This window comes from Globicephala melas, chromosome X (assembly GCF_963455315.2).
Source record: "Globicephala melas chromosome X, mGloMel1.2, whole genome shotgun sequence".
Classification (NCBI taxonomy): Eukaryota; Metazoa; Chordata; class Mammalia; order Artiodactyla; family Delphinidae; genus Globicephala; species Globicephala melas.
In genome coordinates, this window is record NC_083335.1 from 67,567,605 (window position 1) to 67,592,125 (window position 24,521).

At 45.6% G+C, this 24,521-nt stretch overlaps 1 pseudogene; it reads right to left on the minus strand.

The window, feature by feature from the left end:
• Window positions 1-14,583: 14,583 nt before the first annotated feature.
• On the minus strand, window positions 14,584-16,148 carry LOC115849686 (microtubule-associated protein RP/EB family member 1 pseudogene; annotated as a pseudogene).
• Window positions 16,149-24,521: the final 8,373 nt, after the last annotated feature.

Below are 24,521 nucleotides of genomic sequence, written 5' to 3' on the forward strand. Positions count from 1 at the left end.
TAACACCAATTCTACACAATCTCTTCCAGAAAATAGAAGAGGAGAAAATGCTTCCCAAATAATTTTATGAAGCTAGTATTATCTTGATGCCAAAACCAGATGACAGTCGCACACAAAAACAAAAACTACAGACAAATATCCCTCATGAAAATAGAAGTAAAACTCCTCAACACAACATTAGTATTTAGAATTCAGTAAGAATTATACACCATTATCAAGTGGAGTCTATTCTAGAGATGCAAGACAGTTTCAATATCTGAAAATAAGTCAATGCAATCCACCATTTTAATAGACTAAAGAAGAACAATCACACAATTATATCAATCAATGCAGAAAAAGCACTTAACAAAATCCAACACCCATTATGATAAAAAGAAAAAATAAAAACCCTCTCAGAAATAGGAAAAGAAAGGAATTTCCTCAACTTGAAAAAGAGCATCTACAAAACACTTAACAGCTAACACTAAACTTAATGGTGAAAGATAATGCTTTCCTCCTCAGATTGGGAACAAGGCAAGAATGTCTGCCCTCACCACTCGAATTCAACATAATGCTGGAAGTTCTAGCCAGTACAATCAGGCAAGAAAAGGAAACAAAAGGCATACAGATTGAAAAGGAAGAAATAAAACTGTCCCTATTTGGAAATAATCTGACAGTATATGTAGAAAGCCCCAAGGAACTACAAAACAGTTCCTAGAAGTAATATGTGAGTTTGGCAAGGTTGCAGGATACAAGATACGCATACAGAAATAAATCATATTTCTACATACCAGCAATGAACAAATGGATGCCAAAATTTAAAAATACAATACCATTTACAGTTTCTCAAAATAAAATGTTTAAGTGTAAATATAACAAGACACGTATAGGACTTGTATGCTAAAAACTACAAAATGCTGATGAAAGAATTCAAAGAGACCTAAATAAATTGAGAAATATACTGTGTTCATGGATTAGAAGACTCAACATAGTAAAGATGTCAATTCTCCCCAAATTTATATACAGGTTTGGTGCAATTCCTATCAAAATTCCCAAAAAATCAACTTAAAATGCATCACAAACTAACCTTATTTTGGTAATCATTTTGAAACATATATATGTGCACCAAATCATGTTGTACACCTTAAACTTACACAATATTATATGTCAATTATATTTCAATAAAGCTGAAAAAATGCATCACAAACTTAACTGTAAAACTATAAAATTTTTACAGAAAGGAAAATATCCGAAATCTAGAGCTAGGAATACAGGCTAGATTTTATACATGACAATCAAACAATGACATGAACAGATAATTCATTGAAAAGGCTATATGGATGGCAAATAAGCACATAAAAAGATGTTCTATCACTTGCTATTAGGGACATGCAAATTAAAACCACAATAAAATATACTACATACCTATTAGAATGGCTAAAAATTTTTAAAAATGACCGCACCAAATGTTGGAGAAGACGCCAAGAAATTGGATCCCTCATACATTGCTGATGGGAATGTAAAATGGTATGGCTATTCTGGAAAACAGTTTGGCAAGTTACTTTAAAAGCTAAACTTGCAACTACCATATGACCCAGCAATTGTACCCTTGGACATGTATCCCAGAGAAATGAAAACTTCTGTTCACATAAAAACCTGTTACATGATTGTTCATAGCAGCTTTATGTATAATAGCCCCAAACTGGAAATAATCCATACGTCCTTCAACAGGCGAATGGATAAACTATTTGTGGTACATCCAAGCCATGGAAAACTACTCAGCAATTAAAAAAAACAGACCGTTGATACCCACAACAACCTGGATGAATCTCCAGATAATTATATTGACTTAAAACCGAACAATCCCTAAAGGTTACATACTGGATGATTTTATTTACCTAACATTATCAAAATGACCTAATTTTAGAAATGGAGAACAGATTAGCGGTTGCCAGGGGTTAAGGAGGAGGTGGGGGGTGGGGAGAAAACTGAGTGTAGCTATGAAAGGGCAACTTGAAGGATCCTTGTGGTGATGAAAATGTTCTGTATCTTGACTGTATCAGTGTTACTATCCTGCTGGTGATATTGTCCTATAGTTTTGCAAGAGGTTGTCATTGAGGAAAACTGGGTGAAGGGTATATGGGATCTATTATTTCTTAAACTGCATGTGAATCTTCAATTACCTCAAAATGAAAAGTTTGATTGAAAAAGAGTGAGTTAGATCCATGTGTCCTGACATGGTAAGGTTTCCAAGATACATTGTTAACTGAAAAAAAGCAAGTTACAGATCAATATATACCGTGTAATACCATTTATTTTTAAATACCCACATACAACCAAACTATGTATACATAGAAAGAGATTAGGAAGAGAGCACTCTTTGCTGATAACAGTGGTTGTTACCTCTGGGGAGCAGACCTGGGGAGGGAAGAGGATTTTAACTGTAGCTGGACTGTTTGATTTTTTTCACAATGAGAATATCTTCATATACCACTTGTATAGTAAAAACATTATCCTGGACACAGCTACAGAATACTAGGAATTCAAACCTGTTTTGCTTGTCCTGATCTGACCTATCCCTGTTTCACCACCACTGTGGCCAGAGGGCCCAGCTCACATCCCCCTGCCCTTGAGCCTCAAGGAAGTGCCTCCTGGGCCCACCTTATTTGGAAACAGGCCCATTAGCACTACTATTGAGGTATGGATGTACCACCCGGAAGGGCCAATGTCCCCATGACTGTGAATCTATCCACTGCTGCTGACTTAAAAATACGCAAAGCTCAGCCCATGCTAATCAATGCAACAGCAGTTTCCATAAGGTTCGAGTTGACAAACTGTCATGCAAGTTTCGATGCTGAGGGCACCAAAGGCCTCCCCACCCTCTGACTTGAAATACCACAGCAGCAGTCGAGCCTCTTTGGAGAAAATTGAGAGCAGCAGGCATGAATAACAATTGAACACCTACCCCCAGCTGTGCCTGGCTGAGAGCAGACTCACCGTAGGGGGGCCTCTGAGAGTGCTTCATTCATTGACAAGATATTTATTGAGCACCTACTGTATACTATTCTAGGCAGTGATAATAGCAATGAATCAAACAAAGTCCCTGCCCTCATGGAACTCCCATTCTAGTGGGGGAGCAGGTGATAGGCAAGATAAATAAATTATATGTTATGTGGTATTAAGTGCTATACGAAAGCATAGCATGAATGGATGTAAGGTGTTGGGTGCTGGGGGCTGAAATTTTAGAAATGGTGGCCAGAGAAGGCTTCACTGAGAAGGTAACATTTCAGTGGAGGGCTGGAGGAAGTGAGGGAGCCAGCTACGAAGCTATGCAGAGGTTGTGCACATTTTCCATTTGCCCCTCCAGATCTTGTCCACCCTTTTCCACCCAGCTTCGTGCCTTGGTAGGCTGACCTGTATAGACTGCATCGACAGGTTCCCTCGCCCTCTGGCTTCGGGTTAGGTTTGACCAATGGGAGGCACCTGCAAGGAGATCAGAAGGAAAGAGAAAGTGAGATTTTTTTCATCAGCTCTCTCTGTGCAGGTTCATCACGGGTTGGCTGCATCCCTCCACCAAAGACCACAATTCCTGTCAGGTGGCCTTCTCCATACAACAACCTTTCTCCAGTTCCCATAACCACTCTCTCCTAGGATCCTGACTGATACACTAGGGTAAAGCATTCCAGGCAGAAGGAAGAGCAGGCACAAAGCACGAATGCGCCTGGAAAGCTTAAAGAATGATCAGGAGACGAGTGTGGCTGGGATGAAGGAGGTGACGGAAGGATTTGTAGGAGATCATGTCAGGGAGGTAAGGGGGGTGGCAGATTCTGAGGGCCTCGCAGGCTACCCTAAAGACTTTTAATATGAGTGAGATGGGGAACAATTAGAGGATGTTGAGTAAAAGACTGACATAGACTATGTTTTAACAGCATCATTTTAGGAGACTAGTGACAGGCAAGAGAGGATGATGGCTTGGACTAGGTGGTAGCAATGGAGGTGGTGAGACGTGGTCGGATTTGAAATAGATTTTGAAGGTGATGCCGAAAAATCCTGTTCACTAAAATGACCAGAGCGAAAGCCCAAACCCAAGATCAGAGACTTGTCACCTCTTAACACTGAATATCACTGAAAATTCTGTCACTCCACAAGATTTCAGAAGTCCCTGTATGCGGCTCGATAATCCTAATCCATTACCACTTGTGTAGGACACACAACTCTAGGCCAAAGGCCCAGCCCCAAAGGTTCCCAGAGTGTACCTGACTCCAGAACAATTCCATAAAACTATCATCACAGACTTTCTAGCCAACCTACCCCACCCTAAAGCCACAACTCTATGGGGGTTGTGCTGCGTGCCATTGTGCCCCCAATTGGGTCCAGCCTCTGCCTCCACTGGCTCCTCCGTGAGTTGGCCTAACCATGTCACATCAGAATTCTGGGAAACACTGTCCACACCTGCCCTGTTCCTACCTCCTGTCCCCTGCTCACCATCACTCACAGGCTGGCAGCAGATGGATGGCATCCATCAACCACTGAGCAGATAGGGATGGGTCCCAGGGATAGTCAGAACACAGTGTGGGCAACATCTCAAAGGTACCATGATTTTGATAAGGATTTTAAATTTTGCCTGGCAGCCATCAACCCAGATCACTGGCAGATCATTGGGAAGAAAGAGAAAATAGAAAACTCGGCTCCACAGGCTAAAAGCCCCCAGCCTGAAGTATCTTCTGGGAAGAAAAGCACCCTGGCATTTTTTGAGTGCACACTGTTGATGCTCAGGACAAGGCCTATTGCTTCATATTCGTGAACACCCAGCAAAGGCACCCAGCTGCAAACTGGAAAACAGCACATGATTCTGAGGACTCATTCCAGAGCCAGGAAAAACTGATGGTATTTTGTTTATGTTCAGAGAAATCAACCCAGAGATCAGCCCCACAGCCAAAGTCAGCAAGACCAGGGAGAAAATTGCTGCCAATCGGGGAGGGGATGAACTGCACTGGAATCCTGGATCCAGGACTTTGAACCTATGTGCCCTTGGGTAAGATTCTTAACCCTCCAAGGACCTCAATTTTCTAACCTGTAAAATAGAGACGATACCTACCTCACAGAGTTGCATTAAGGATCAAAAGAGCTTGTGTGCGTAAAATGTGTCTAGTGTGGCCTCTGGGATACTAGCTGCTCACTACATGTTGTTTTTCTTCTCGTGTCCCCTTATCTTTGGCAAGAGCCAGGCCAGTGGTATGGTGCAACTATGGAGTTCCAGTGGCCCCCGTTGCCCTTAGGAAGATCTCTCTGAGGAATTCTCTGGCTCTTTTATGCCAATGCTGTTTTTTGCTCTTTACTAAATGGGCATCCTGGGCAGCTGGCATTTGATCCCAGCAGGACGTGATTCCATGCACAGCTGGTCACTGAAGGGCATTAATGCCTATTAATTAACCGTACATTCAGCTGACCTGCCTAGGCAGCTGCTTTCATTTCCAGAGTCCCAAATCTTTTCTTATTCCGTTCCAGGTTGTTTGAATTTCTATGTATGGAAAGCTGTTGAAGCAGACCGTGGCTCTCTCCTCTCCTCTTTCATCCTCTCAGCCTCTCCTCTCTTCTCCATTCAGCTCCCTCTGCCTGCCCACACCTTGGCTCTCCATCTTTTTCCTTCTCTCCCTTAGCTCTTTCACTAACCCTCATCCGAAGACAGTGCTTATGGAGAGAGCAGTTAAAAGTGGCTCAAGTGGATGCATTGTCAGGCTTGGGGGAAACCACTGTACTTTCTCTTTGCCCTGTCCTACCAGCCCATCCCCAAGCCCACTTTCCCGTCCCTTCACACTAGGCTGGGTAATGGGATGACAAAGCAAAACATGGCTGCCGCCCTCAGGGAACTCTCAATCTAGTGGGAGAGACAGAAGCCCCACAGTGTTATGAAGAGCTGGAGAGGGAGGTACAGAGATGGGAAAGTGTGCTTGCCTCTGAGGGGTGGGGGAAAGCTTTACAAAAGAGCGGAGGCTTGAACTCAGCCTTGAAGCCTGAATTTATTTTTCCAAATGGAGAGGGGGTCAAAGGGTATCCCAGGGGAGGAGGTGGCATCGGTGAAAGAAGGACAGTGTGTGTTTGGCGCTCTGTGTGGCCAGATGGTAAGGTCTAGGAGATGAGCACCAACAATCCTTGAAGGAGAATCTGGAGCCAGCTTGCTGGGCAGCGTGACTGAGGGGGTTAGGGTGTGAGGGTGGACCTTGTGAATGTTGAGAAGGGACGTGATGAAAGCCAGGTTTTACGAAGATAATTCTGGAAGGCAGAGAGACCAGAAGAAAAACGGAGGCCAGTTAGGAGGCTGCTGCAATGGTCGTGGCATGAGCAGAGGCCCTGAACTAGGGTGCTAACCTTGGGAATGGAAACGAAGGGGCAGAGGTGCCCCCAGGGCCTACTTCTCCAGCTTCAGCCTCTGTTCTGAATTCATTCTTCACCTTTTCCCCAATATCTTCTCCCTTGATGATCTTAACGGATGCTGGGTCTCAACCCTAACTCCCACTTCAAAGTGGATTTATCCCAAATCTATATCTTGAGGTTGACTTCTAACGTGCACCTGGGATCAAATAGTGGTTGTTTTCTGAACATTCTCAAAATACCATCTCATCATCTCATCATGTTCAAAACTGCCATCAGGGTGCCTGCAGCTCAGCCCTAAGCCAGCCCGAGGAAACTGTGGACCTAGGCTACCTTACAGGCTTCTGGGGCCTAACTCAGCCACTGAAGGATTATTTTACACCTTTCTGGGACAAATTTGATTTCCCAGTTCTAAACCACCAATTCCATGTGGACTTGGAGGACTCAACACGTTCATACCTTGGGGATGGCCTTCCTTCCCTCATGTCCTGTCAAGTCCCTCAGCAGTGGTCCTCAGCCAGGGGTGGGTCCTCCCAGCCCCTGGAAGTATTTGGGAATGTGTAGAGGCATTTCTCGCTGTCACAATGACTCCAGGGTGCTAAGTGGGCCAGAAGTCAGGATGTTGAACATCCTGCAATGCACAGGACCATCCCACACTGCAAAGAATCGTCTCACCCCACGTGCCAATAGTACTCTCACTGAGAAACACTGTGACCACGAGCTCAGTTGAGGGCAGGAATTCTGTCTATTTTGTTCTCTACTGTGTTCAGCAGAGTGCACAGCACATGAGGGTTTGCAATGAGTGTTTGTTAAATTAATAAATTGACTCACCCCTTCATATAAGCAACACCTACTGAGCATTGCCCTGGTGCTGGGGATAGAAAAACAAACAAGACTTGGGCAGTGCCTTTGTCCCTTAGCCAGCCTTAGCTGGGAAGGGTAAAGATGATCCTGAGATGGAGGCTAAAAGTCAAGAACACGTCACCTTCCAGAACTACCACGGGGTCCCTTCCTAGCGAGCAGAACGTACTGCCAGTTAAATGATGAATTGAAACTCATTCATTCATTCAACCAGCACTTGAATAGCACGTGAACTTTTTGAAGTACCTTCTCACACATGATCTTGCTGGAGTTGGCCTGGGAGGAGGGGAGGGTTAGGGCGGGGGCTGGAAGCAGAGTGGAGGCCTGAGAGGTTCCTGCCCAGCTCGGGCTGGAACAGACAGGCCCAATCAGACAGTCTCTTGGGACTGGGGGGCGGGTCTCGTGTAAATGGAAATGTGTGCCACATGGCCTGAATTGCAGAGGCCGGCCTCAGGCTCCCACAGCCCCCAAACACTTCCAGATGGATTTATTTATAACTCCCAAAGCAGAGGCAGCACTCCGTTCCTTTTCCTCACTCTCCTCCCCACTCCTGGAGCAAGGCTTGGCCGCCCCTTTCCACTCCGGAAACCAGCAGGAGATGGGAATGTGCTGTACTGCTCAGCCCAAGTTCATGGTCACTGCCTGTCCCCTAGGTGGCAACAGCAGCTCACTGTGTGGGTGCCGGCTAAGCTGGCCATACTCCTGCCGGCCCCCCTGCCTCCCCCCACCGAACCCCCCGCCCCCCCCCCGCCCCCCACCCCCCCGCCTCTGTGGGCTCTCTGCTAAATGGGTGGTGTGAACTGGTCATGTTCGCTCTGGTAAGTTTCTATTCCAGACTTGCCTCCAGTTTGTAAAGCCAGTCACGCCCATTTCTTCTCATTCTCTGTCTCTGGTAGATTCTGAGCTCCCTCCCCTCCACCTTCTCCCATAGGATACTGCTTCTCACTGTACAGGCTGCCAGAGGCTTTGGACTCAGATGTTTTCCAAATCAGGAAACTGAAGCTCAGAGAGGTTGAGTGACTTGCCCAAGGTCACACAGCATGTTAACTAGCAGAGCCAGACATCTAAAGCCCTAAGCTCTGTCTCTGATGCTAGTGCCTCCTGGACCTCAAGTTTCCTCATGTGTGAAGTGGAACAAATGCGTGGCAGGTGGTCTGGTTGGAAGTGTGGGCTCTGGAACTGCTCTGTATCGAGTGTGTGCTGGTTCTGTCATTTACTGGCTGGATGGCCTTCGATGAGTCACTCTTCCTCTCTGTAACTCAATTTCTTTATCTTTGAAAGATTAAAGAGAGAATGGGGGGCTTCCCCGGTGGCGGTGGCGCAGTGGTTGAGAATCTGCCTGCCAATGCAGGGGACATGGGTTCGAGCCCTGATCTGGGAAGATCCCACAAGCCACGGAGCAGCTGGGCCCGTGAGCCACAATTACTGAGCCTGCGCGTCTGGAGCCTGTGCTCCACAACAAGAGAGGCCGCGATAGTGAGAGGCCCGCGCACCACGATGAAGAGTGGCCCCCGCTTGCCACAACTAGAGAAAGCCCTCGCACAGAAATGAAGACCCAACACAGCCATAAATAAAAATTAATTAATTAATTAAAAAAAAAGAGAGAATGGACTGAAATGGTTTAGCACAGTGTCTGGCCCATAGTAAGCCCACAATAAATAATAACCAATATGATAGCTTATTGCTCAGTTGCATCATTAGAAAGCTCACAGCTCCCATCTCTTAAAATATGGACCAGGCCCCATACAAACATCGCCTCGTGACTCCTCACACTATACAGAAAGAAGTAAACTTGGGTTTGGAGAGATTAATGACTTGCCTAAGGCCACCCTTGTAGGAATAGAGGAGGGGCTTGAACCCGGTTCTAGGTGAGTCCAAGGTTACGGATTCCATGTTTCTTATAGTCCTATAAACTCCTATAGAGTCTGAAGGATAAAAGCCCCCATATGAATCCTTTGCCCTGCCTCTCCCACACGACCCCTGCCCTATCTTGCCTCCTTTAGGACTGGCCCAGGAGCTCCTTCTGTCTGAGCATTTCGGTGGCCCTAAGCAGGGCCTGTGAGCACATCAGACCCAGAGGAACCTGGGGCTGAAGCCTTCCCGCTTCCCTCCTCTCCTAGCCACAGCTGGAACTGGTGGTGGCTGGAGGGGGCAGGGTGGCAAAGAAGGCAGATGAAGCCTCCAGGGTCAAGCTTCTAGATGCACCATATCTGTTTCCTGTACAACCTCTTTGCCCTCAAAGTTACTCAGAACCAAAGTCTGGTGAACCCACCTCTCTGCCTCCACGGGTCCAGACAAATTTTCCTGCAGCTGTTTAGCAACACATGACACCAGATTTCTGCCCCAGCGGGAGTCTACGGTATTCTCACATTCCTTTCTGCTTGCTGCTGCGCAATGAAACATGCATCATTTCTGCATGTTTTCCCATCCCACACCACACATCAGTACCACCAGTGATGGCATGAGGGAATAGCACAATCTCTGTGCACATATGGGCAAGGAAATAAGCAGATGCTTCTCTCAGTTGAACGTGACTCACCAAAGGGGCTCCAAATGCCATGAACAATTAGGTTCAATCTAGCTGTATGTCCCTCAGCTTTTCAGTGAGCTGCCCAGGAAGCTCAGAATTCCTGATAGCCCAAGAATAAGTGCAGAGTTACTTCATAAATGCCCAGCACAGAAAGGACATTTAGTAACTGCTTAATCTCTATCCAAACAAAGTAACTCTCAAAGTTTGTGGACAAACATTACCAGAGAGTCCCAGGGGCAGCTCCTCTCTGCTTCCAGCATTGACGTTTAGGAAAGATTCCTCATCAAGCACAGGCATTGGCCCTTACCCCAGAAACGACCAGATCTCCAGCCCCAGCCCTACTGCATAGGCTCTCTGAGCCTCGGTTTCCTCCTCTGTTGTTCTGAGGCATCTAGCATGAGTCAGGTACATTGATACTTTCTCAACAGACAGTACGTTTATAAAGCTTTACCTTGGAGTAAAAGTGAAGTTTTACACATTCTAGAGTCATCTGGAGGATGATTCAGGAAAGTCTTTATTCTCTCAATACTTATTGAGCATCTACTAGGTACAGAGATGCATGGGAGAAACAAAATAAATTCAAAATAAAGTTTCTTTCCTCCAAGAGACTCTAATACAGCTGGACATTTAGATAAGTGTGGAATATTTCAGAATTTCTGAATGCCTTGAGGAGCCAGGCAACTACTATAAATGAGTGAAGGAGGCTGGAGTAATATAATAATAATAATAATAATAATAATAGGGAGTGGTGGGAACTGTGGCGAACTGGAGAGCAAGAGCTCCATCTAACAGGGAAGGCATCACCCCAATCCAGCTAACTACTAACCTGTGAGAATGCAGAGCCAGTATTACTAGACTTCTCTGTTTTTCAAAGAAGCCAGAAATCCAGATTGAATGGAAAGATTACTAATTGTGACTTGTTAACAAATAATTTAGAAAAGAAACAAACCACAAGCAGACTAAACCAAACATATCTGTGGGCATTATTCGGCCCACCAGCCACCGGTTTATGACCTGTCCATTATGGTAGATGATACACTGTCAAAATAAGTGTTACTGACAATAAGTTCTGGAGGTGCTCAGAGGAGGACGTGAGTCCCTTGGGTTGGTATAATCTGGAAAACTTTCCTCAAGGTGGTCAGATTCAGACCAGGCCCCAAAGTGTGGGTATGAGTCTGATAGGCAGAAGGAAAGGGCACGAGGCTTTTGGCAAGAATAGATGGGGGAACCAAGAAGGTTGTAGTCAGAGCTCAGAGGTAGTGAAGGGGTGCATCTGGCTGTTATGAAGGCTTCTTGGGGGAACGGCAACCTCTGGCCTTTGGTTGGTCTCAGTGGACGAGGTTTCTTGTGACCAGAATCGGGAATCTCAGAGTGGAGGAAACAAGGGAAGACAGGGAACTACTACTTAGAGGGTCTGATTCTGAAAAGCCAGTCAGAGAGTAATATTAAACACAGACAGACAGATGCCTCATCAGCAGGCATGGGGAAAGGCCATTTTAGTAAGCCCAAGGCCTTTTCTAGAATACAGCAATGTAAAAATCTGTGAGAAGCACAAATAAATAATGCAGGATCCTGGCTAGTGACTAGAAACAGGTCCAGAAGGTGGGAATGGATAAACCACAGTACGATGAGACGTACCATGTAGGAAAGGGGGCTCTGGCCCCATACAAGCACTGGAGAAAGGAAAAAATGAACAGGAGCTTTGAAATAGCCAGCAATCCACAAAAATCCTGGAAACTATTTATAAAACACTTTAGTAAGAGCCAAGGTAAAATATATGTCCAGGATTAAAAGTCCCAGGGATTAGAAACCATTCTCCCACAGGGCTCTCTGGCAGCTGGGATAGTAATGGAAGGAAAGAAGGCACTTTACCCAAAGTGGAGGGCATGGAGACGTGTGGCATGCAGGTGTCAGGGAGAATAATATCGGCCTTCTATCGGATTATGTAACCCCTAAAACAAGAGGCAAGGTGGTTAAGGGTCATAGAAAAAGAATAAGTGTGGTAGGCAAAGTTATGGCCCCCCCCAAAGATGTCCGTGTCCTAAATCACCAGAACCTGTGAATATGTTAGGTTAAATAGCAAAGTTCGGAAATAAGGTTTGCAGATGGAATTAAGGTTGCTAATCAGCTGACCTCAATATGGGGAGACTCTCTTGCATGTAGTAGGTGGGCATAATGTAATCACAAAGGTCCTTATAAAGTGAAAGAGGGGGGCATGTGAGGCAGAGTTAGAGAAGGAGATGTGACAACAGAAGCAAGGTCAGAGAGATGGGATATGAGAAAGACTCAACTGGCCGTTACTGGTTTTGAGGATGGAGGAAGGGGACAAAAACCAAGGAATGCAGGCAGTGTCTAGAACCTGGAAAAGGCAAGTAAACAGATCCTCCCCTAGAAGCGCCAGAGGGAATGCAGCCCTGCCAACACCTTGATTTTACTCCAATGAGACCCATTTCAGAGGTCTAACCTCCAGAACTGTAAGACAATATATTTCTGTTGCTTTAAGCCACTAAATTTGTGGTAATTTGTTACAGGGGCAATAGGAAACTAATACAACTAGCTTTGAACTCAGATGTAGGGTTTAATCCTGACTCCACTATACAGCAATTACTTGACCTTGGTCCAGTCATTTAACCTCTCTGAGCCCTAATATCCTCATCTCATCCTCAGAAATGATGTCCATAATACTTCACTTCGCAGAGTTGAGGTGAAGAGCAACTGAGATGATGAACATAAAAAAGCTAGCGCAGAAATTGAGCTATTTGTAATGAGGTGGATAGACCTAGAGTCTGTCATACAGAGTGAAGTAAGTCAGAAAGAGAGAGACAAATACCGTATGCTAACACATATATATGGAATTTAAAAAAAAAAAGTCATGAAAAACCTAGGGGTGAAACAGGAATAAAGACACAGACTTACTAGAGAATGGACTTGAGGCTATGGGGAGGGGGAAGGGTAAACGGTGACAAAGCGATAAAGAGGCATGGACATATATACACTACCAAAAGTAAGGTAGTTAGCTAGTGGGAAGCAGCCGCATAGCACAGGGAGATCAGCTCGGTGCTTTGTGACCGCCTGGAGGGGTGGGATAGGGAGGGTGGGAGGGAGGGAGACGCAAGCGGGAAGAGATATGGGAATATATGTATATATATAACTGATTCATTTTGTTGTGAAGCTGAAACTAACATACCATTGTAAAGCAATTATACTCCAATAAAGATGTTAAAAAATAAATAAATAAATTTAAAATAAATAAATAAATAAATAAATAAAATAAAAAAAAAAAAAAAAAAAAAAAGCTAGCGCAGCTTGGCACAGAGAAGGTGCCCGGCAATGTTCTTTTCTTTCCATCAATGCATTTGATGAAATAGTAATTGATACCTAGGATGAATGGTGTTCTGGTAAATGTTTAACCACTGGCTTTTTAAAAAATGCATGCATGTATATACATATATATATATATATGTATTTACTTATTATGTAAGAAGTGAAACACACAATTTATGAATAACAATGAAATAATTATTGCAAATTCCATATAGCCAATTGATTTTCATACAATGAGTTCATTAATTTTGCTGAACTCTTACATCCATAGCCATCCTACAGCTGGAAAAGAAGAGTGAGTGTAGTTCCTACATGAATGGTGGTTGATACTTTCATTTATGTTAATGAGTAAGAAGAAAGTGAAATGGTGAAGAAGTGTTGGAACTTGACAGATTCATCAATGATTCAAACAACTCCTTTGCTGAATCAGATAGTAGTTTCCATGTACTGGAAGCATATTTCTTCAATTTTTGGGGTGTTATTCATGAAGATGGACATCATTTCTGAGGATGAGATGAGGATATCAGGGCTATAAATATGAAACACTCTTAAGTTTAATGTACATTATTTTTTTCTCTTGAAATACAGAATTTTATTCAGAAACTGTTTAAAGTAGCAAAAAACCCTGTCAAGACAGACCAGGTGGAAAATGGCTTCCCAATAAAATGGAATTTTAGGGCAACAAAAGTCTAAAAGGCCACAAAAGAGAAACAGCACCACTGTTATTTGAACAATGGCTAGTTACTTGCATTTTTTGGAATTGTTAATCACTGAATCTGGGTTTTCCTCTGAATTCCACACAGAGCATGCACTACACAACAATTTTATCATAAAATACCTGCTTGCTACACACATTTTAGGACAAGCTACCACCAGAAACAAATCAATACAAATACATCAGGGGCAGAACAATCTCAGTAGTGGGTAACACATTTTGCAGAATTCTGCCGAACAAAGGAACTGAATAGGCTGTGGGCAAAGCAAATGAGGGAGTTAAGGAATGAAATATTTTAAATATTAATAATTAACTCAGACATGGTACTGTATTTTCTGCAAAAGAAAATTAACATTTAGTAACACGCTAACATTTTTATCTCCGAAGAGATTAGTGCACTGGCAAAGTATTCCGATAACAGTGGAGGGCTGGGGACAGCAGGTACCGAAAACACCCAGCCTTGCAGATCCCAAGGTAGCAGTGGCCTTCCTTCACTGATCACTCCCTTTGCCAGAGGTCCAGAAAGAACCTGCAGCATGATCACCTGCCTGCTGAACTTCCACTCTAAGCAGCAAACTTTAAGGAGCCAAAGAGGAGTCCCCAGTGGGCAAGGGGAGCAGAGAAGAGAAACATGTTAAATGTAAACTTAAAAGACAGTAAAATGGGACACAACCCCCATTCAAATCCCAGAGATGCGAGCAAGTCCCCAAAAGTAGTTGTTAGATTTAAAAACTGGACACACCTCATTTCAAACAACAACAACAACAACAACAAAACACAGTACATAGAAATATCAGGGATAACTGGAAAAATCACCAGAGAAATGTTCTATGAAAATCAAGCTCTTCGACTCAACACGTCTCAGGGCTGAAACACACCCTCTATTCATCCAGGCAACAATGCCTCTTGCTTCTTATCAGGGATGCAACTGGTCAAGGACACTAAATGGCTTTACAAAGCAACTTTTCAAACTTTCCTTTTGGGCCAAGGTCTGCGCCTATAAGGATCAGGCAGCCCCGTGAGGGCTGGGAACAGCAGCTCCCAAAGGTTCCAGGTTCTGGCCCTTCCTTCCCAGACACAATGTCAAACACACAGAAGCTCCTGTCATGTTACATTTTACATTTTGAAATATGGAAGCATCTTTTAAATACTCTTAAGGCATTTATTTATTAAAACGTTCTCTGTCAAGATTTCACATTAGCTTAAAATTCAAACCAGTCTTTACACATCTCTACTGAGGTCTCCCCCTTCTCCAGCCATCAGTGCTACCAGCATCCACACAGTGAGCCCCATGGTCAGCCTCTTTGTTCCCTGGGTGAACCAACTAGATGTTAATACTGCTCTGCTACAAGGTAAAAGCTCCTAACTCAAACTTATTGGAAAAGGAGTGAAACTTCTGCAAAGTGCACTTTAAGAAGAGGTACTTTTTGCTTATGAAAAGAAACCAGTGAGTCCTCTAAGAATAATAAAAGGGAATATTTTACAGTTAAGCACATGATTTGGAGTGAAGAATTCGGATGATGCTCAGCTGGTCCAGGCTGTTAATACTCTTCTTGTTCCTCCTGCAGGCCCCCTTCATCAGGTATCACGAAGCCTTCATCTGTGGCATAGAGAATGTCCACAATCCTCTGCAATACAGGGTTGTTTTCCCCCTCGTTCTCCTGGCAAATCAATTCAATGTTCCTTAGCTTTCCAAAGTAGAAATCTCTCTCTTTCTCCAAGTCTTCGACGGTAAGTTTCAATACGTTGACCTGCTGCATCAATTCGGCTGCTTCGTCATCCCAGGTCCCCACACCAGGATTCTTCCGCACCTCGCCTGGGGCCAGCCTTAGGGGTTGCAGTAGTTCTGTGTGTTGCAATGGGCCTCTGTGGAGCTGCACTGCTAGAGCTGAGAGGTTTCTTCGGTTTGTTCAGAGCTGGAGCAACAAGGGAGGGGGCCACCGCAGTTTCTTGACCTTGTCTGGCAGCTACAGGGTCATAGTATTTCCCGTCATAGTTTGCATCAAAAAACTTCTTGAACCACTGAACGAATTCAAAATTGTCCTGAAACTTTCCTTTTACTAATTTGTCCACAGGAATTATTTTGTCAACACCCATCCTCTTAAAATCTGCTTGTAGTATTTTGAAGTTCTAGATGTATTCGTGTTCTAGCTTAGCTTGGAATTTCACTTTCTTCAAGGCGATGGAGCCAGGGAACAGCATGTCCATAAACTGACAATAGGCAGCCCCTGAGCACAACTGTTCAATCTTTGTCAGATTCAACTGCAGAGACTCATTGATCCAGGCCAGCCTGTCACGTCGACTGAGGCTATCACTGGTGACCGACGTTGAGTACACATTCACTGCCATCTTCCGGCTCCGGTTCCATCTTCGTCTCGTTCAAACCGCCTGACCTAATGTACATTATTAACATTTTCTCCATCACTTTCTCAAGGCTAGAGTACAATGAACAAAACAAGAATCTTTCCCCTTATGTTGACATCTTACATCATTATAAAACGTGTCAAAACTGAGAAATTAACATTAATAACTAAAGTATAAAGCTTATTTGGATTTCACCGATTTTTCCACAAAAGTCTTCTCTCTGTTCTAGGATCCAATCCAGGATCCCATATTGCATTTATTTGGTCACTTATTTGGTAGAATATCCCTCATGTTGGCTTGTTTTCTGTTTTCTCCTATAATTTAATTTTTAACAATAGCTGCGTTTAATAATTGGCTCACAGGTTTCCTAAATATTGAACAATTGGCTCTCATGAGCCACAAGCCCAAGCCAGCTCTAGCACACCACTACCTAGGAAGCTCTAAGCAAAACCGACAATTCATTTGTTTTTTCCATCAATTCCACTAATATTTATTGAGCGCCCTCTAGGGGCTAGTGCTGGAGGTGTGGAGATAACGGAAACGTGCAGTCCTTGCCACTGAGAAAATTACAGGTTAAGGGACGTGGCTGAGCAGTAGCAGATAGCACCCCTAGAGCAATCAGGGCTATGATGGGAGGGAATAGGAGGTGCTGGAGCACTCAGAGGTGGGAGGGACCAACCCTGCCTGGAGAGGTCAAGGAAAGCTTCACAAAAGGAGTAAAGGATGAGCAAGAGCTCCCCAGGTGGGACGCAAGGAGATAAGACGACTGTGTGAGCTGAGTCTTTTTTTTAAAAATAAATTTATTTATTTTTGGCTGCGTTGGGTCTTCGTTGGTGCAAGCAGGCTTTCTCTAGTTGCAGCGAGCCAGGGCTGCTCTTCGTTGCGGTGTGCGGGCTTCTCATTGCGGTGGCTTCTCTCGTTGCAGAGAACGGGCTCTAGGCGCGTGGGCCTCAGTAGTTGTGGCACGTGGCTCAGTAGTTGTGGCTGACGGGCTTAGTTGCTCCGTAGCATGTGGGATCTTCCCGGACCAGGGCTTGAACCTGTGTCCCCTGCATTGGCAGGCAGATTCTTAACCACTGTGCCACCAGGGAAGTCTGTGAGCTGAGTCTTGATGTGTGAGTGAGAATGAGCCAGTCAGTTGAGGAAGCAGAAGGAAAGCAGTCACCATTTATTCTTTCATTCTATAAGCATTTATTAGGCATCAATTCTGTACCAGGCTCTGGAGATGCCCAAATATGTAATGAATAAGGGCATTCAAGTGTGACAAGGGTTGTGATGGTGGAGACGGTGCCTGGGCTGACTTGAAGATGAGGTGGTGTGTGCACATGTGAAGGTGGTACCATGAAGGAGCATGGACATAAGGGCACTGGCCAGACATCTCCTCCCTGGGAGTGCAGAAGAACCTAAGAGTAAGCTCTCAGGCTTCTACCATCACTTCACCTAACGCAACCAACAGCTTTTGCCAGAGGACGACTAATGCCAGAACCTTTCAATTCAGGTACAATATGTTCACACCCCCCTCTTTCCAGACCCTCACACCCAGAGCCCCGTGTACAGACCTCTGGGAGCTACACTTAGCAACTGACTCCTGCCTTGGGCAGATGGCATATAAATGCTCTTGGGATGAGGTAGTGTTGACCAACTCAAGCAAGGGCTCTTGACCTGGGATCAAGAACCCCCAGAAGAGCTCCTATGTCCCTTTCTCAACCCCCCTAGAGATATATCTCAGCCACTCTATACATCATTATACTGCTTTATTTTCTTCATAGCATTTATTACTATCTGAAATTAAGTCTTTTCTTGCTTTTGCCTGTCTCCTCCCACTAGAATCTCAGTTCCTCAAACATAGAATCCTTGTCTGTCTTGTCATCAATATATCCCCAGCTCACAGCTCAGGGTCTGGCCCATGGGGGGTATTCATGAAATATTTGTGGAGTGGACAAGTGAACGAATGAATGGGTGGATGCATGCTATTATTCAGATTTGAGGGTTGCATTCCTAATCCTCTGTGGCCCAAATTATTTCCCTCAATTTAAAATCCGTTGCCTGTCTTTGATGCTGTGAACTAAAATGTTGCCTGGATGTTGCAGCCATCAAGCCACCACATTACAGCTGCCCCTAAGGAAACTCAGGATAGAAAAAGGATGCCTGCCATCTAGCAGTCAACTGCTGCAGCCACCCCCGATGGTGTACCCTGAGGAGACTCAGGATGAGAAAGCACAGGATACTGGCCCCAGATAGCAGAGGTGCATATCAAAGGAATGATTTCAGTGAGCCCAGACTCTTGTATCTTCCCATACATAGAAAGCGCTAAATTCCTTAACTTGAGATATCTGGTTTTCTTTCATTGACAGTAAGCTTTTGATGTTCCGACTACCTGGTCTTTTGTTGCAAAAACTCCCGTATATCCTGGCTCACCCCCTTGGCTCTTAGGAACAGTTTCCCAGAATTATCTGAGATGCTGTGTCCCAGGCTAGAAGTCCTCAGAATGTCTGCTGAATAAAACATAGCTCTCAACTTTTAGGTTATGTGTTTTTTTCCAGTCAACAGTGCCTTGACTCTAAACTTGAACCTTACATGGAGGAAGAAAACTGACATGCATGAAATTCAGAGTGCTCCTCTTGGAATTGTTGTGAGAATGTGAAAGATAATGACAACTAATATTTGTTGTGTTTACTAAGTACCAGTTCCCATTCCAAGCACTTCAGATGCATTCAATAAATATTTGTCGAGTCTCTACCAGGTGCCAGGCACTGTTTAGGCCTTAGGGGTACAGCAGTGAATAAAAGACAAAGTAATCTCTACTTTTAGGGAGATTAACCTTAGGGACCTTAACCATTAGCTCATTTAATCTGAAAACAACCTTGAGATGCAGACCTTGTGATCAGTCCCATTTTAAAGATGAGGAAACTGAAGCACAAGGTTAGATCACACAGCAGAGCCAGGCAGTCTGGGCCCCGAGCCTGTGTTCTTAACCAATAGGCTCCCCTGCCTCCTGAAGAGCTATTATATAGCGAAGTGCTTGGCAAACTTTGAATGACTTTGACAAATTTGAGTTCCTATTTTTCTTGGTGGGAGCATGGTGTGGGGAGGGGGCAGGAAAGAGACTGGGCCAGGGAGCTCAGAGGATGCGTGGAGAGCAGTGATCCCGGAGGTGCCTTTGGTACTACTTAGGCCAGGAGAGCACTAGCTGTGTCTCTGGAGTCCCCACTGGCCTCTTGCGGGGGCTGTCAGACTTAGCAGCCTCACATGGAGTAAGGCTGCATGAAAGAGGCTGCAAGGCCTCCTCACCAGCATGTACTTAGCTCTTTGTGGATTTTTTTTTTTTTTTTGGCTAGAGTCCTGTCCTGGTTCCCCTTCTACTGATTTGTTGCCCTTATGGGGGCCCTGCCCCACCCCCCCTGCATAGTCCTCCCATTCAGCCTCTCAGCCCAAGAAGACAAAGGAAAGTTTGGCCAACCCCCACTGGGCTTTTCTGGTTTTCTGTTTCCATTGGAACAAAGAACTGCTCACCAAGTGCTCTCTGATCTTTGGAATGAGAAAGGAAAATAGTTTATCACATGGAGTACCCCACACACACCACCCCCATCACTCACTGGTCTCAGCCTCTCAGGACACCCAGATTCCTGGCAAGGCTAGGCAGGGAAGGCGCCTCCCTTCTGCTCAGCCTTCAGGGAGCCGGCAGGAGAGTGATGACTTCCATCTGGGCTGGCCTGCTTTCCACTCCTTGGGCTCCACCTGTGTCCTAGATGGAGCAGAAGGAAGAAGGAAGCATCCTCCCTCCTGCCTCTCCCACAGCTCCAACCACACAGATGAGCCTCCTAGACCTTGGTCAACAGATTTCCAAGTGATTCCTGCAGAAGGATGAGAGGTTGCTTGGGACCTTGGGCAAATTCCTTAATCCCTCCAAGACTCAGTGTTCACTGAAAAATGGGTCGAAGAATGCCTGCTTCATAATGTTATTGCAAGGATTAAAATTTTAAGTGAGAAATGTTTGAAAAATGCTAGGCCCCAACTAGACTAGGTAGAAGAATTTAGTTTGGTCTAGGAGAGGAGATGGCATTGCTCCAGAGATGGGCCTACCTGAGTGGTAGGTGTGGTAGAAACTTTTGCTCTGGAAAGTGGAGTAGGACGTCCTCCCAACTGCTGGGCTCTGCCAGACTTCTCCCTTGCACCAGGCCTTTGGGTCAGAGCCAGATACCCTTTGCAGAGCACCGCTGGCTTGATCGAATGTGGCTGATGGCAGCCACCCCATCCCCCATCATTATGTAACCAGCTATATACCATGGTGTCTTTATAGATGTGGGTTGAAAAGAAGATGGCACATTGGAAGAGGTCAAGAAAGCAAAAGGGAATGGCAGGGGTGAGGACCTCTGCCCTTGTGTCCATGGGGCCTGAGTTGCAAACCCAGATGGCCAGGCCCTCACTTTACCCCTTAGAGATGATCACAGATCCCTCACTTTATCAAAGAGCAAACTGAGGATCATAGAGCAGAAGGGACTTGCCCAAGGTCACCCTGGCTAGACCTGCTAACTTCTATGGACTTGTGGGCTCTCTGTTTCCCCTATACAACCTGCTCCTGTGAATCCAGGCCACATGGTCCAGAGATGGCCCAGAGCAGTCTCACTGATCCCCTCAGTCTACCTGTTTATTCAGTAAGTCCTCATTGAGTGCCTACTATGCACCAGGCACCTAGATTAGAAGGCAATGTCTGACTTGGGGGAAAATGAAACAATGAAGGGACTTGGGGGGGCAGCAGAGTTGGGGATGGTGCTTTATAAGAGGATGGTCAAAGAAGGATTTATTGAGAAGGTGACATTTGAGCAGAGATCTGAAAGAAGTGAGGGAGTGAGGCCCGCAGATATCTGGAGGAAAAGAATTCCAGGCAGAGGGACTTCCCTGGTGGCGCAGTGGTTAAGAACCTGCCTGCCGATGCAGGGGACAAGGGTTTGAGCCCTGGTCTGGGAAGATCCCACATGCCGTGGAGCAACTAAGCCTGTGCACCACAACTATCGAGCCTGTTCTCTAGAGCCTGTGAGCCACAACTACTGAGCCTGCGTGCCACAACTACGGAAGCCTGCGCTCTAGAGCCTGTGCTCCTCAACAAGAGAAGCCACCACAACGAGAAGCCCATGCACTGCAACGAAGAGTAGCCCCTGCTCACCATAACTAGACCCACGTGCAGCAATGAAGACCCAACGTGGCCATAAATTAATTAATTAATTAATTTTTAAAAAATGAAAAAAAAAAAAAGAATTCCAGGCAGAGAGAACAGCAAATGCAAAGACCCTGAAGCTGTCTGGGAACAGCAAGGAGGCCAGAGTGGCTGGAGCAGAGTGAGTGAGGGAGATAGTGGTAAGACATGAGGTCAGACAGGTCGTGGGGGGACAGATCACTCAGGACCTTGTGGGCCATTGTAAGAACTTAGGCTTTTAGTCTGAAATAGAGACCCATTAGAGGGTTTTGAGCAGAGGCAGGACATGACCTGACTTATGTTTCATCAGGATCACTCTGACTGCTGTGTCGAGAGTCGATGTAGAGGATCCAATAACTTTATCTAACAGGCAGACCTGGTAGGAAGCTGTTGCTAATATCTAGGCGACAGATGATGGTGGCACAGACCATGATAGTGGTAACAAGTGGTTCAATTCTGGATACTACGAAGGTGGAAATAACATGATATGCTAATAGAACGGAGATGGGAAAGGAGAGAAAGAGAGAAGAATGACTTTGGGGTTTGGGTCCTGAGCAACTGGAAAGTTGGGGATGCCATTAGCTGAGATGGGCAAAACTGTAGGAGCAGCAGGTTTGCGGGGAACAGTCTGGACTTTGGCTTTGAACGTGGTAAGTTTGAGATGCCTATGTGACACCCATGTGGATGCCTGTGAAAGCCAGACCAGGAACAGCATGTCCTCCCTCCATCCCTCACTCATACACTCGCTAGTTCAGCAAGGATGAGGCGAGCAAGCCCAGGCACTGGGGATGCGGCTCCCTGGCTGGCTTCCCTGTCGTCAGTCTCTTCCCCATCCTGTCCACATGACACATGCGGGCTCCAGTGGGGGCCTTCCAAAGCCAAGGTCAGATCTGTCACTCTCCTGCTCTAAGCCCTCAGCTGGTCCCCACTGCCTCCAGAGTAAAAAATTATCCGTCCTGTTCCTGCCACTCCCAGCCCCCCATTCCTTACATACCTGTCACAGAGCGACTCACCAGGGCCTGAGCAGGCCATCCAGAGCCATAACTCCAAGGGTCTGCTCAGGGGCTGCCCCAGGCTAGGAGAGGCCTGCCCCCTCCTCAGCTTGCTTTACTTGATTTCTTCCTCCAGGACCTGGCCAAGCCATCTCCTCTCACCTGAAGCCTGCCTTTCTCAGCTTTTACACACACAGAGGGAGCCTCACCCAGGGAGCCCTGAGCCTTTACACATTTGAGAGTCACTGTTTGCTCTCCTGTCTCTCCCCTCACTGTGCTAGTTGCTCCTCGAGGGCAGGGATTATTTATTTATTCATCTCTGTAACCCCAGGATAGCCCTTGCCAAGGTACCCAATAAAGTTTTATTGAATGAATGAATGGTCTAATATGCGACAATAGAGAGGCTAAGGGATCAGAGGGAGAATTCATTTGGCTGAAGGAGGGAGGTCAGAGAAAGTGTCACAGAGATGCTAGTTAAGCTGGGTTTGGAAGATCAGGAAAGATTTAGCCAGGCCAAAAGAATTCTCAGTGATGTGCAACTAAATTTCACTTCTCACAATGGTCACAAACTGGCAGCCAGGAGGCTGAATATGGCTTACAGATGCTTTTAGTCTGGTCATTATTTTTTTTTTAACCATGTGAGGAGACAGGCATTATGTTTGGTCACGCCACAACTCTCAGCCCTGTTAACTGCCAAGGGTGGCATGGTGAGTGTGGCCCTGCATGCATATGAGTTTGCCTCCCTGGCTCAGGGAACCCCCAAAATGCTCACTGTCCAAAATTCCTACTGCTAAGGGGAGGACAAACTTGGCTCATTCAAACTAAGCCCCAAGCCATGGAAGCCACATGGCCATGCCAGGCCTGACCAGCTGGTTACTAGCCATGGGGATGAAGACCCAAATGCTCAGCAACTACCAGACCATCGTCTCGACCTCAAAGCCCCCTAGGTGTGTGAGAGCTCTCCTCACAATGGTAGGAGAGGATGCAGGGCTTGGGCAGTGTGTAGGAAGCAGCTGCAGAGCCCAGGCCAGGGCTTGTCTTACCCTGACGCCCAATTACTCGAAAGGTAGAGAAAAGCAACCACAGAGTCCCCTCAGTGGCTCCCATCTCAGAAGGAGATGGCATTTCAGCAAGAAGCCTCACTGTGTGATGATGACAAGGCTGAACACGAGGCGTGGGTATGGGTCTGCAACCAAGACTCCAGCCTTATCTCCTTTACCCGCTAGTCAGAGAGAGCTGGGTTTCTAGGACACCCACGGCAGCTGAGTGTGCCAACAATGGCACAACTGTGCTGCCAGACACAGGCCCAGTGGGCTATGCGGAAATTAAGGTGAGAGCAGTTGGCTCCACGCCCATGTAGCTGACAATGGGGCTCTCCAGCCTTTCCTGTGTTTGCTCCTGTCACTGCCAGAACATCCTGGTTTCAACCTGCAAGCCACAAATCCACACACAACAGCTATAGCCAAGTTTCCCAGTCATGTCAGAAACATGTACATAACACACAGTACAGCCACAGTCATACCATCCACCACATCACATCTCCCCATGTGCATGGTCTTTAGCCTGAGCTGCAGCCGAGCCCCACCTAGCCGCCTCTCCTGCCCTTCAGCGGCTGTGATGTCTTATACTTCCCCAAGCAGGTGTGCCCACCTCTCCTTGCACACGCAACGGTCTTACGTGTCTCACCCAACGCCTTGCTGACATGAGTTGGGTGCAGTCATGCAAAGGAAACCAACAATACTAAAAAAATAATTTAAAACTGTTTCTCTAGGGCTTTACATGTGTTCCATAAAGTTTCTTTGGTAGCAGATGCAAACTCATATATAGAATGGATAAACAACAAGGTCCTACTGTATAGCACAGGGAACTATCTTCAATATCCTGTGATAAACCATCATGGAAAAGAATAAGAATAGATATATATGTATAACTGAATCACACTGCTGATTTCTAGTTTCACTAGAAACTAACACAACACTGTAAATCTTCACTTCACACTTCAATAAAATAAATTTTTTAAAAATTTCTTTGGAAAGTTTACTTTCTCCATTCTATTTGCCTTTGAAAAACAGTACTAGGGATTCACCTCCCTGAGTTCAGAAGCTGCCAAGCACGAAAGGGCAGAAACAGGGAAGCAACACCACACAGTCAATCCCTTTCACTCCAGGAAGCTCCCTAGAATTATCCCAG